Raw genomic sequence first — 11,976 nt, 5'->3', positions numbered from 1 at the left:
GAATCTGAGAGTGGGCTGTGGGGTCCCTGTCCTCAGCCAAGCAGCACCTGAGCTCATGTCTTCAGATCAGATGTTCAGGTGGAATTCATTGATATGATACATAACCAGGGGCGGAGCTACAGAGGGGCGCAAATACCTTTGTTTCAATGTGCTCCCCAATTTTGGGGCTGATACTAGTATTATTTTTAATAAATATATATACGTATATATATTCTATTTTTTTAATAAAGATATTTTAAAAAATTATCAGTATAAGGTTCTTTATATGGAGCCACTAAAGGGACATCGAAGTAAAAAAATAAATAAATAAAAATATGTAAATGGAAATTAAAAAAAAATCCGGTTGCTATTAGTGACGATGTTTTTTTTTTAACTTCAATTAAAAAAAAAAAAAAAGTTTTTTACTTCGATGTCCGTTTAGGGGCTCCATATCTTTAAGCATCTTGTGTTGATGATTTGTTTTTAATCTTTGCCGATGATGCTAGTATTGACTCAAAATTGAGGCATTGGAAAAAAAAAAAAGTTATTTTTTTTTTTTTTATGAAATCTTTAGGCCCTGAAATTATTTGCTTCTCCTCTCTAATGTGTAAGTCCGTCGATTTGGGGTGTCAGCACACAGACCCTCAACAAAATCCATTGATGATCAGCATTTATATCGGTTTCCTTTGCCGCTGCTGTCGAGGTCTGTGCCTTGTACCACAACAACGCCCTGGACCACGTATCAAATAGTACACTTTTTGTGATAGTGCAATTTAAACCGATAAAATAACAAAAGTAAAGTACTAAAAATCAATTGAATATTTATTTCTTCTGTTAGTGACCGTGGTATAAGCGCGATAATGCCTTTCAAAGTGTGCATTATTAGAAATTAATGCACTTTGCAGAATCAAGCGGTTCAGTTTTCCACATCGCGCAGTAATTTCTGATAATGCGCATTTGGTGGGGCATTGTCGCTAACATATTTCCTGTCATTGTTGAACTCCATATTGTGGATGGATATTGACGTTTGTATTAAAGTAAATTTTTTAGAGAATTTTTGCACATTTTAAAAAATATTCTGTTCTTGTTGTGATGGTTAAGAACGTAGACTAAATGTCCTGCTATTCTTGAACTAAAAATGAGAAATATAAATTGCAGTTTGTGTTAAAAAATGTTTAGAGAATTTTTGGACATTTTTATGTTTTTGGAATATACTGTTGTTCTCATTTGCCCTTCCAAAATCTTTTGCCCCACCCCTTTGTTTAAATGTTCAAGCTCCGCCCACATCCACAACTAAAAAGAACAGACAAGTAACATTTCCAATCTTGAGAAAATTTTATATATTTCAGAAAAAGTTGAAAAAGAAAACGGAGATTTATTGCTTTATACTTATATTGGCCCTCAGGATAAACACCCCATCTGTGCTAAAATAAATGAGCAGCATGCCTTTGAGAAGCCAATCCCTCCCTTTTACATCTGAGCCAAGATGAATTTCATTGAACCGTGTGAACAAAAAAAGGAGAAAATATATTTCTAGAAGCCACGACTGTTTCTCTCTGCCTAATGACTTTGTATCAAATAGTAAATTTGCGCCCAGACAGAAGGAAACATAAAGCTTCAGAGCTTTTCCTTTTGATTCCTTTCATTGTTCTCTGAAGTCTCTGGACACAGTTTGGTTTTGATCGTGTTAGCGCAGGTCATTCTGCTGCAATCTCAGCCTCTGTGGCGGTCCAAGGACAACCGCAGAGCTATATCAGGGAGGCTGATGTCCTCCAGATCGTAACCTTGGCTCACGTCCGCTCCGGCTTCCCGCTAAATGAATTGCCTCAGAAGACGCTCTTTTCTGGAATCTGATCTGTGAAGTCATTTATGCAACAAATACAGAAAATATCCCAAAATTGTTACATAGACTTTACGTTCCACCACTTGTGGGAATTTTTGTGAGATCATTTGCATAGACGTCTTCAAAAAGGGAATTTCTGTACGACTTTATCAACCATTGGAATGTGGATCACATTGATTATTTATTTATTTAAAATATAAAGTATTCATTTATTTGGCTTTTCACCTTTTTTTTAAAAAAAAATGTTTTTCATAGGGTGTAATTTTTTTCCTTATCAGCCTCTGTTGGCCGATCAATCTGAAAATCTTGGAATCTCCGCGAGAAAAGCTGTGGTCAAGGTCTTGTCCAAGCTGACGATCAGGAAGGAAGGCCGTGGCAGACGGAGTGAAAAGCAGCTGTAAATCTCCACCAAAGCCAAGCTGCTGACAGTGGATGGTTATGAATGTCTGGAACGAGCCGCTGTGATTAATCTGGCTATTTCTTGTAGCTCTGAAGTCTAACAGAAGGTGACCATCCCTTCCCGTCTCCCCCCACGTCACGGCCTTGAGATATTCGGGGTTTCTGAGAGCAGCTGGAGTGGAGGCTTCATTAATGGGCGTCTCTCTGCAGAGAGGAAGATTTTCAGCCGGAACATCTGGAGTGTTTGCTTCAACATTCAGGCATAAAAAACAAAATAATTGAAGATATTTAAAAGTGAAGAACAGGACAAGCAGAAATGGAAGAGTTAGAGTCTAAAAAGCGAGAACAATATAAGTGAACTAAATAACTAACTGTCTTTTATCAACAAAAACCGCGAGGCTGACTGAACATTTAACACAAGCTAGTTCTCTCGAGTTTTTGTTGTTTTAGTCGCGGAGCTGCTCAAAGAAGCTCAGTGTGCTGTGCTGCCAACTAGTGGTCAACAAGTGTCAAGACGCTAAAGGACTCTCATAGTCTTGTCAGCATTTTTAATCAATCTAAGCATCACCAAACAAAATATTGTGATATATCGCTAAATCGATTTTCACTACACCTCTATTGATTGATTGATCACGTTTTTATGTCAGATGATATTTTCACAAACTGGTCTTTACAAGGTTAGAGTGGGCAATCATTTTTTTTTTTTTTTTTTTGCTTCCAGTTTCCTTAACTTTTGAGATTACATTTTATCCTTTGTAAAATATCTGCAGGTGGTTTGAACTTTATTTGTACACTAGGGTTCAAGTAGGAACCATTAAAGTGTGATAACGGTTTTTTTCCTTAACCTATAACTGTCACAGTGGAAGCTAAAAACTAACTTCAGTTTGACTATTAAGGTGTGACGCATAAACACTGGTATTTTCAAAATATAATCAAACAACTTTATTAGCAGCACTGTCGTAACATTAGACAGCCAGTTACTGAATATTATAGTTTATTATTATGGTGTCGGAACAATTGTTGCAATAAATGGAGTAAATACTCCTGGTTTTTGTTTTTAAAAAGTAGATTTATTTTATTTTGAAGTCAATGGCTCTTCTTCTGTTTGCTTACTGACTCTTTTCTGCGAAAAAAAGTTTTTTTTTTTTTTTTTAACTTTGCTTGCTTTGGGGGTTTGGGGCGCAGCTGCTTTAAGAAAGTAGAGGATGTAGAATAAGTCAGGTTTTCCAAAATAAAACTCCTTCAGAATCAGAATGTTTTTTTCTAAGACATACTTTTAAATAAAAAATGAAAACATGTTCTGGTAAAGTCTTGGGATATATTGTGATATTTATCGTTTCGCGAGATATGCATCGCGATACGTATCATATTGCCAGATTCCTTCCAATACACGCCCCTAGTTTATTTATAGTAAATAGCTTTGATGGATGAAGCTAAAAAATATGTGATTAAAATGTTTTTATACCCTCATTTTAAGATTGATATTTGTAAAGTTTCTAGTGTACATTTGTGTGAAACTCCACAGTGCTGGAAACAAATGCATCTTTTTTTTTTATTTTTTTTTTTTTACATTGTCCTCCTTGATTGATTTGACTGATCTCATTCACGCCTCATTGCTTTCTCTGGGTTGCACCTTAAGGCTATTCTTTTTTACTGTTTGTCAAAATGCAAGTGATTAACCCCTTCGATTGCCTCACCCCAATCCAATTGTGGACCGACTCGATTGCCTCTCTGCACCTCTGGTGCCCTAAAGGGGATCAGAAGTCTTTATTCTTCCTCCAGATCCCACAGAAATATATATATATAGGTATATATCTTTTGAAGCACATAGATCACGGTTAAAGTGGTTAAGATGTGCTGGTTTCTTGAGAGAAGGAGGAAATGAGTCACCGCGGAGGAGTAAACATCAACATCTCCTTAGGGGTCAAAGGTGAAGTAGAGCGGGGAACCCCCTGATGCCCCATGAAACAACCCCCCCATTCTTCATTCCCTCCAAGCCGTGTCTGTCACCTTCCTCCAAAACTATGATTAGAAACAATAACCTCATGCTTCACTGTCACACCACGTCTACATGCATTTAGCAGACGGAGCTCAATGACCTGTTTGATGCAGCAGGACTTGAACTACCCATGAAAAGTGGGTACTTTGGTGGTCTAATCATCTTCTCAGGGTGATTACAGAGGCCCCAATCATGCTTTGACATGATAATCAGCCGGTATGGTGGAGCCACTTTAAACACAGCAGCTTTGATGGTTTCTCCACGGCAGGCCTGGTCAAGGTCATCAATGATCTGAAGTTACCTCACAGGTTATTCCAAAACTCAGAGGAATTGTGCTTTAGCTGCAACTTCTTGGATGCAGAAGTTTGGCCAAAACTTTCCTTTCTCACTTAACCTGAGCGGCATTGATTTTCCGGCTGAAAAATGAGCCTCACATCTGGAGCTCGTAGATTATTTCCCTGCCCATCCGGTGGCTACCAATGAGATTCAATAGTGACCTCATAAATAAAACCATTACTGCAATCAAAGTGAAGTATGAAATAGGTTTTAGTTTGAAGAAACATCAGGGCAGGAAGTCGTTCCTTAGGAACATAAATGAATCTTCGGGATGGGAAACTTCTGCGCAAAGGCCGAAGAATCTTCACAGGATGGCAAATCAATCTGAATATCCGCCGGTGTCACCACACAGCTAATGGTTATGAAAGAGCGCGGCGAAAGAGACTTTCTTCCTGTTTCCTTCAGCTGAACTTCTTCACTTTTACCCTCTTTAGAGAGCGGAAATGAGATGACACAGAAAGGGAAAAAATATTCCCTAGCATCTGTGACCTTCACCTTTATCTGGTGATGGCAGTATTTATTGTTTTTGACCAATGACTTTTTTGCTTTAAATCCTTGGCCTGGTGTGACCTCACTGAACATTAAAGATCTGCTGCGCAAATAAATTAAAGGACAGTTTTCAAAAGTGGATGCAAAAATAAATAAACTTCCATCGCTCACTGATAAACTAGTCAGTCAAACTTGATGAAAGGAGACTTTAGGAAAACTGATTAAATAGGACGAAAAAGGGAATTTTGATTTTAGTTTTACCTTGATTATCTCTATTTTATCTATTTTTTAATAATCTATTATTTTTACTATATCTATTTTATTCTTATCTCTAGATTTTACATTAATTTATTGGTGATTATTTTGCTTTTTGTTCTTTTTACCACTATATTATTTTCCTTAAAACTGGCTTTTTGCTTGTATAATTTTTTTAAGTTTATTGTGTTAGAGAAATATATTATTATCTTTATTTAAAGGCAGGCTAACTTGAGTTATTATAGTTTTTTTTTGCACATTTGGATGAAAAACTGAATATTTATGATATCGTCTAGTCCTACACTATGAATGTATCATTGTTTTCCCTCTGTAAAAAAAAAAAAAATTCAGGCATGTTATTCTGAACCATTGACTGTATAAGAGAACTGGAGCGAGTGTGAAATCCCCTATAGAAAATAATTTACCTCCATCTCCAGCTAAATTAAGCCAATTTAATTGCCTTTTTTCTGCAATATGGACGCCACCATTAGGAGCAGATTATGTTAGTAGATGAGGTTAGTATGTTTGAGTCGGTCTGACTCAACGTTTCTATGGCAACTGCTGTCGCCAATCAGGAGTGAGCTTGTTGGAAGTCCACACCCCTCCTATTTGAAAGTAGGTTAGTGACTCAGTCAGACATCTCAAATGTTCAGCACATGTTTTATTGAGAAACTTAATTAAAATAAAAATAAATATAAAAAAGTGATCAAAAGCATGTTAAAATAAAGATATCAGAACAAGAATGGTTATGGGATTTTGGCTTTTTGGAATCAGCAGGTACTTCCTGTTTGGGACATGATGGGGGAGGGGTCACTCGGTCCAGTTTTATATACAGTCAATGGATAAAACAGACCATTTTAACAACAAATTCAAAGAAGTGATGATTAGTTTGGAGCGCTAACAATTCTTTTCTCATTTCAGGAGTCTTTAGTTAAGTCTTTGCTCTATTGTGGTGTTTGATATTCAAAAGTCCGTGTGCGGTTATCAATAAAAGTGTACCTCTAGAAGTACTCTGATTACAATTAACCCCTTGGAAGCAATTGGAAGTTTATTTAATCGTAATTTTTTCAGTATCAGAATTTTTCAAACAAGCTTACATTAACTGAATAAACAAGAAATTATACATACTATATATCTGTTGCTACAGCCTTATCATAACATATCGATAAGCTCCTCCTTCCTAATGAAGTAAACTCTCGTTTGAAAAACAGCTTGACTCAATTGTAAGCGCTGTGCATAGAGTTAAAGTGATAAAACACAGTTTTGCATTTTAAAAATATGAATCCGAGCTTCTTTGTTCTTCTTCGTGGTCCTGATGCTGCACCCAGAAGCACCCCTCCGTTACAAATGGTCCCTCCTTCAGTGCTTCAGGTAATAAAAGCATAATCACATTTCAGAGCAAAAACCTGGCAGGGCCCCGTTATTACTGTATGTCCCCTCTGAGAAACCAGATGAGATTCATCGGTCGTCCGCCTCGGCGCCCATAAATCGCCTCTCTCCCGATCCGACCGGGGTCAGAGTTCAAGTGTTAAGAGACCGCTACTGTCACCACTGGGACTGCTGGGTAATGGAATGGGAGATTCAGGTCAAATGGAAAGATTTAGATTCACTCTCCGGCACCAGTTTACATTCAAAACACACTGGCGGTCTGGTGCTTGAATTGGGCCCAACGGCAGCAACAATAATGGTCATTAAAAGTCCATAAGGGGACAAAAGGCTGTAAATCTAAACCCAGAACAGGGCGCATATGCTGGCTGTAATCTGGTAACGCTCAGGAGACTTGTCTGTTTGTTGTTTCTCTAAAAAAGCAACACAAACAACAATGATTCTGTCACGGTGCCACTTTATATTCTGTATACCTGAACTACAAAGGTGCTGCACAAATGCTGAAAAAACACCTTTAGAAGAAAAAACAAACCCGAATGTTACACAGTTCAGTCTTATTAAATTATGCACCTTTCAAATGTCAGTAGCTTTGAAATTAGCAGATTTTATTTTGACGGGTCAACAATCTTAAAATGTTAGAACATTTCATGTCATTGCGATTAAAAAACAACTAAAGCTACGTACACACTAGGGATTTTGATGCTCGTACGAAAACGTGTTTAGCCCACAGTGTTCACACTGGTCAAGCAGGGAGGGGCTTCTTCTTCTCTTTTCTTGTTCTGCTGTTTACTAGCGCATGTACTCAGAGTTGGAAGAGGCTTGGTTTGATTTGGCTTACACCTCTTTGGTCTGATGTTCTCTGATTTTATACCATCAGAGGATAAAATGAATAAATGCTCTTTTCTTAATTAGAGTTTTTTTTTTTTCATTTAAAGTCTTTGGCCGATCTCTGTCTCTACAAAACTACCAGCTCAGTATCTGAAGCTGCATCCTCACAGTACTTGGTACATTTTTGTGTGAAGGGAGCCCCTTTTTGCTTTGTTTCAAACATGGCAGACTGACGTCTCTCTTGGGGATATTCCATAAATATTAAGCAGACTCCAGCGATGTGTTTTTTTATACAACCACAAACTGGGGTTTATATGAAGTCCTGGTGTCTCAGACGGTTTGGCTGGCGTCACCTGTCACCTGTCACTCTGTCACAATTCCTGAAGGAGCGCCGCTCTCTGTTAACCTGCCAGCGCGAGGGCACGACAGCGGACAAAGCTGGAATGACAGACATTGACGGGGCAGTGATCCCTCCTGCACGCACAGGCCAGGGACGGCCTCTGCGTGTGTCAGCCTGACGGACGGATGGAGGGAGTCTTGTGAATGAGCTGGTACCAGATGGAGGACCGGCCTGTCCAGTGGTGTATCTGAGATTCACACTCGTGTGCATGCAAATCACTGAAGGAACAGCAGATTAAATGCACAGAGTTAAAATAGATGTGCTCTGTGCAGTAGGGCTGCAACTGTGGGTGAAAATGACTTTTTTATACATTTCTTGATGCATTTTATTTTTTGACGGTAAGCAAAAAATAAAACTTTTTTTTTTAATTTCTCCTAGGAAAATTCCATAAAAGAGACAAAAAAACTAAAGCATTTTTGATCTTTCTCTTTGATAAATTCCATAAAATAAATACAAAAATAACTATTTTTAATATTTCTCTAAAAAAATCAATGAAATAAAGCCACACACAAAAAAACATTCTTCAATAATTTTGAAAATATAAAATAAACATAAAATCTACATATTTTTGAGGTTTCTCTTTTATTATAAACTCCGTAAAATAAGGACAAAAATAACTATTTTTGAGGTTTCTCTGAAAAAATCTATAAAATAAACACACACACAAAAACATGTTTTTGAGGTTTCTTTAAAATAATTCTATTACAAACACATTTTTAGTTCTCTTTTAAAAATGTCATAAAATAAACAGAAAAAATACATATGTTTGAGATTTCTCTTTTGAAAGTCCATAAAAAACATGTAAAAGTTTTTTTTGGAAAATGTTATAACAATTTCACAAAAACAAATATTTTTGGAGTTTCTGATTTGAAAATTTTAAAAAAGAAACAAAAAAATTGTTTTGTGTGTGTCTAAAATTCCTGAAATAATCACAAAATAATGCTTTGTTTTAAAGTTTTTTTGTAATATTTAATAAAATTACCCCAAACAGAAAATATTTTAGGTTTTTCTTTGATAAACTCCATAAAAATAATCCCAACTAAACTATTTTTGAGGTCTCTCTAAAATTAATATACGAAAAACACACATTTTTAAGGGTTTCTCTTTTGACAATTTTATTTTAAAAAATGAAAAAATATATATTTTTTGAGGTTTCTCTTTGGAAAGTCTGTAAGACAAATATTTAAGGGGTTCTCTGTGTGGAAAAAATGTCATAAAACAAATCCAAATATACATAAATGTGTATTTCTTTAAAAGTTTATCTTTAAAAAAAATATTAAAATAAACAAAAATCCCAAACAAGTGTCCCTCATTGTATAAAAATGACACAAAAATATATTTGAAGCTTCCCTCAGGAAGATTCCATAACATGAACACAAACAAAAAAATTATATTTTAAAAATGTTGTGGGTGTGTAAAATTTCATAAAATATTTACAGTTTTTTTTTCAGGAAATAAACATGAAACAATTATTTATTGGGTTTTCTTGAGGAATATTCCATAAAGAAAGCACAAAAATAAATGTTTTTTGTTGATCTTAAGCATCACTTTAAAGAAAAAGTAAAAAAAAACAAACAGTGTTGATCTTAAAGAAAGTTCACTGAAATGATTATTATCTTTTGTGTATTTAGTTTTTTAGGATTCTTCTTTTTATGTAAAACAACTTTATAAAATGTGATTGTGTGTCTGTTTTACATATTTTATTTGTATATCAAACAGCAAAGTGTTGAGTTTGTGCTGTTGTCTAGTGACATGTGATACCCCGACTTTATACTGTGTATTTGATGTTTTATTGACCGTGCTGTCTTGACTTTCATGATGCTCGACTAATCTTCACCCACAAGAATTAAAAAACAAAACTGCGACACAATCTAACCAAAGGATGAAAACAAATGCTAACTTAAAAGAGAAAAACTGTCTTTGAACAATCATGTGGACTAAAACAGTAATCCTAACATGAATAAGTGGACTTGTGTGGCTCCAGAATATTGATATATCTTCACTATGTGTTGTTCTCCGCTCCCCCAGGCCTCACTAAACCCAATCAGGCCTGCAATGAGTAGCGTCATCAGCAGATGAGCTATTCTCCCCTCGAGACGCCGCCCCCCCCACCGTCTGATCTCTGTGGGTTCAGGAGGCGGAGCTCAGCCCACCACTGGAAGTCCTGTGTTGTAGACCATAAGGAAACGCCATTAGAACATCACCACCAATATTTATGCAAGGAAGTTCTTCCATCCCAGTTTCCACCCTCAGTCTAGCAACAGCTGAACTTCAAAGCTCTGAAGACACATTTCTTCCTCTCGCTGGCGTGTGATTTCATCTTTCCGTGGCTTTGTCTGACTCGTGAATCCGACTGGAACCTGGAGCGAGACCTCACCAAGCGGATCTTGAAGTCAAACTCTTCTTTTCATTAAAGATGACTTTGAAGTTCAATTAAATGCTCAATCTCTTCCATATTTTATCATTCTGAAAGGATGTAAAGGTCAGGAGATATGCATCAGGTCAAGTCTGGCTTGGACTTCGACGTGCGGCTGAATCCAGCATTCGTACGTCCAGGAAACTAATTGGAGCCGACAAGGTTCCTCTGTAAAGCAACATATCAGGAGACTGCAGGACACAGGCCGACTTCACAGATAAACATCTTGGCTCCAAATAGACAATTAGCGTGTTTTCTTCAGGACGCCTGATTTGAAAGATCAAAGACACCTGGGGCTCGGATCATCGGCTCCGGCGGACGTGTCCCTGTCCCTCTTGCTTATTGTCACCCTCCCAAACGCCTGCTCTCCCTCCCCTATGTGCTGCGTTCAGTGACCTCAGGAGATCTGTGACCCTCAGGCCTCAGGCCCCGGGAGCAGCTGTTTCACACCACCACGACTTTCCTTCCGTGAAGGTTTATGGTGGGAGGGTGGAAATGATCAGACATGGGGACGTGTGCTCCCCGTCCATGTGTAACTGGATCGGATGGAACTATTGGAAACACTTTAGGACTTTATTTGTTTTTTACTAAATGTGCTATTTCCATGGTAACACAAAATACATAGTAAAAAATGCTGCTTAGTTAAACAACCTTGATAACCAAAGAATATTTTTGTCTATTTATGACATGTTTTATATTTAGGGTGTAATGCCGTTTAAGTGTAACAACATAAATACAAGTGTTATGGATTAAGTAATCAAACTAATGACTTTTATCAGCAAAAGAAAGATTTGTGAACCCTTAGGAATTACTTGGTTCATGCATAAACTGGACACACAATTGCGTTAAAAAAAAAAAAAAACATGAACATTTTTGTGTGATTTAAACAGACAATGTTTTCTCCAATATTGTGATTTAGATAAAAAAAATAGAGCTCATATACTTTCTCTTGCAACTGTATTTAATCAATCTTAAGCGCTTTTTTCCCCTTTATTTTAATACTTCTATACATCCACAAGACAATTGGCTTGTGTGTGACACTGACAGGAAAAGTCACATTCAAGATCATGATTGGTTAAGAACATAACAGGGTGGGTGCATGCTAACGCTCTCTACGTTGTGTAATTATCTGGATCAAATCAACAGGATGTCGCAGTGATTGTGAATTTGGCAACAAAGGTATAAATATTATACTATTTTATCTGAATTGAAATTAAAAAAAATATTTGTTGGGCAAAAAACGGCCCAGTCTAGCAACATTTTCTATTTATTTATTTATTTATTTATTTTTCAGGGACAGTGCACATTAAACGCATTGTATGCAATGAGCCAGAATTAGCCCAGCGGCTATTTTTCATCCGTTGTACCTGGACAGATGTTAAAATTGTCAACCTAAGAACAATCAATAAAAGCAACATTTGAAATATCAGGGTCAATAAAAAGAAGAAACAATTAAAATACAAATGTAAGACGATCACCTAAAATACATTTTGATAAAAAATAAAAAAATGTATATGTATACATTAAAAAACATTAAAACAAATATGTAAACAGACAAACAGACTCCCTTCTTCATCGGAGAGTCATTGAAGAGCCACATATTCGCACACAACCGCAGGATTTTGGGTTGTTTTGATTATATTTTA

The 11,976-nt window shown here is 36.6% G+C and overlaps 1 long non-coding RNA gene across 1 annotated transcript in view; it reads left to right on the top strand.

Moving 5' to 3' along the window:
* LOC112154038 overlaps positions 1-11,192 on the top strand; it is an 83,160-nt gene extending 71,968 nt beyond the window's left edge. Inside the window, exon 3 of the long non-coding RNA XR_004949802.1 lies at positions 9,943-11,192. This is a non-coding gene — a long non-coding RNA (uncharacterized LOC112154038). The remainder of the gene's footprint in view (positions 1-9,942) is intronic.
* The last annotated feature ends 784 nt before the right edge of the window (positions 11,193-11,976 follow it).

The sequence above is a fragment of the Oryzias melastigma genome, linkage group LG19 (assembly GCF_002922805.2).
Source record: "Oryzias melastigma strain HK-1 linkage group LG19, ASM292280v2, whole genome shotgun sequence".
NCBI classification, from domain to species: Eukaryota; Metazoa; Chordata; class Actinopteri; order Beloniformes; family Adrianichthyidae; genus Oryzias; species Oryzias melastigma.
The sequence above is the reverse complement of the archived record's forward strand: the minus strand, read 5'-3'. Positions and strand labels throughout refer to the sequence as shown.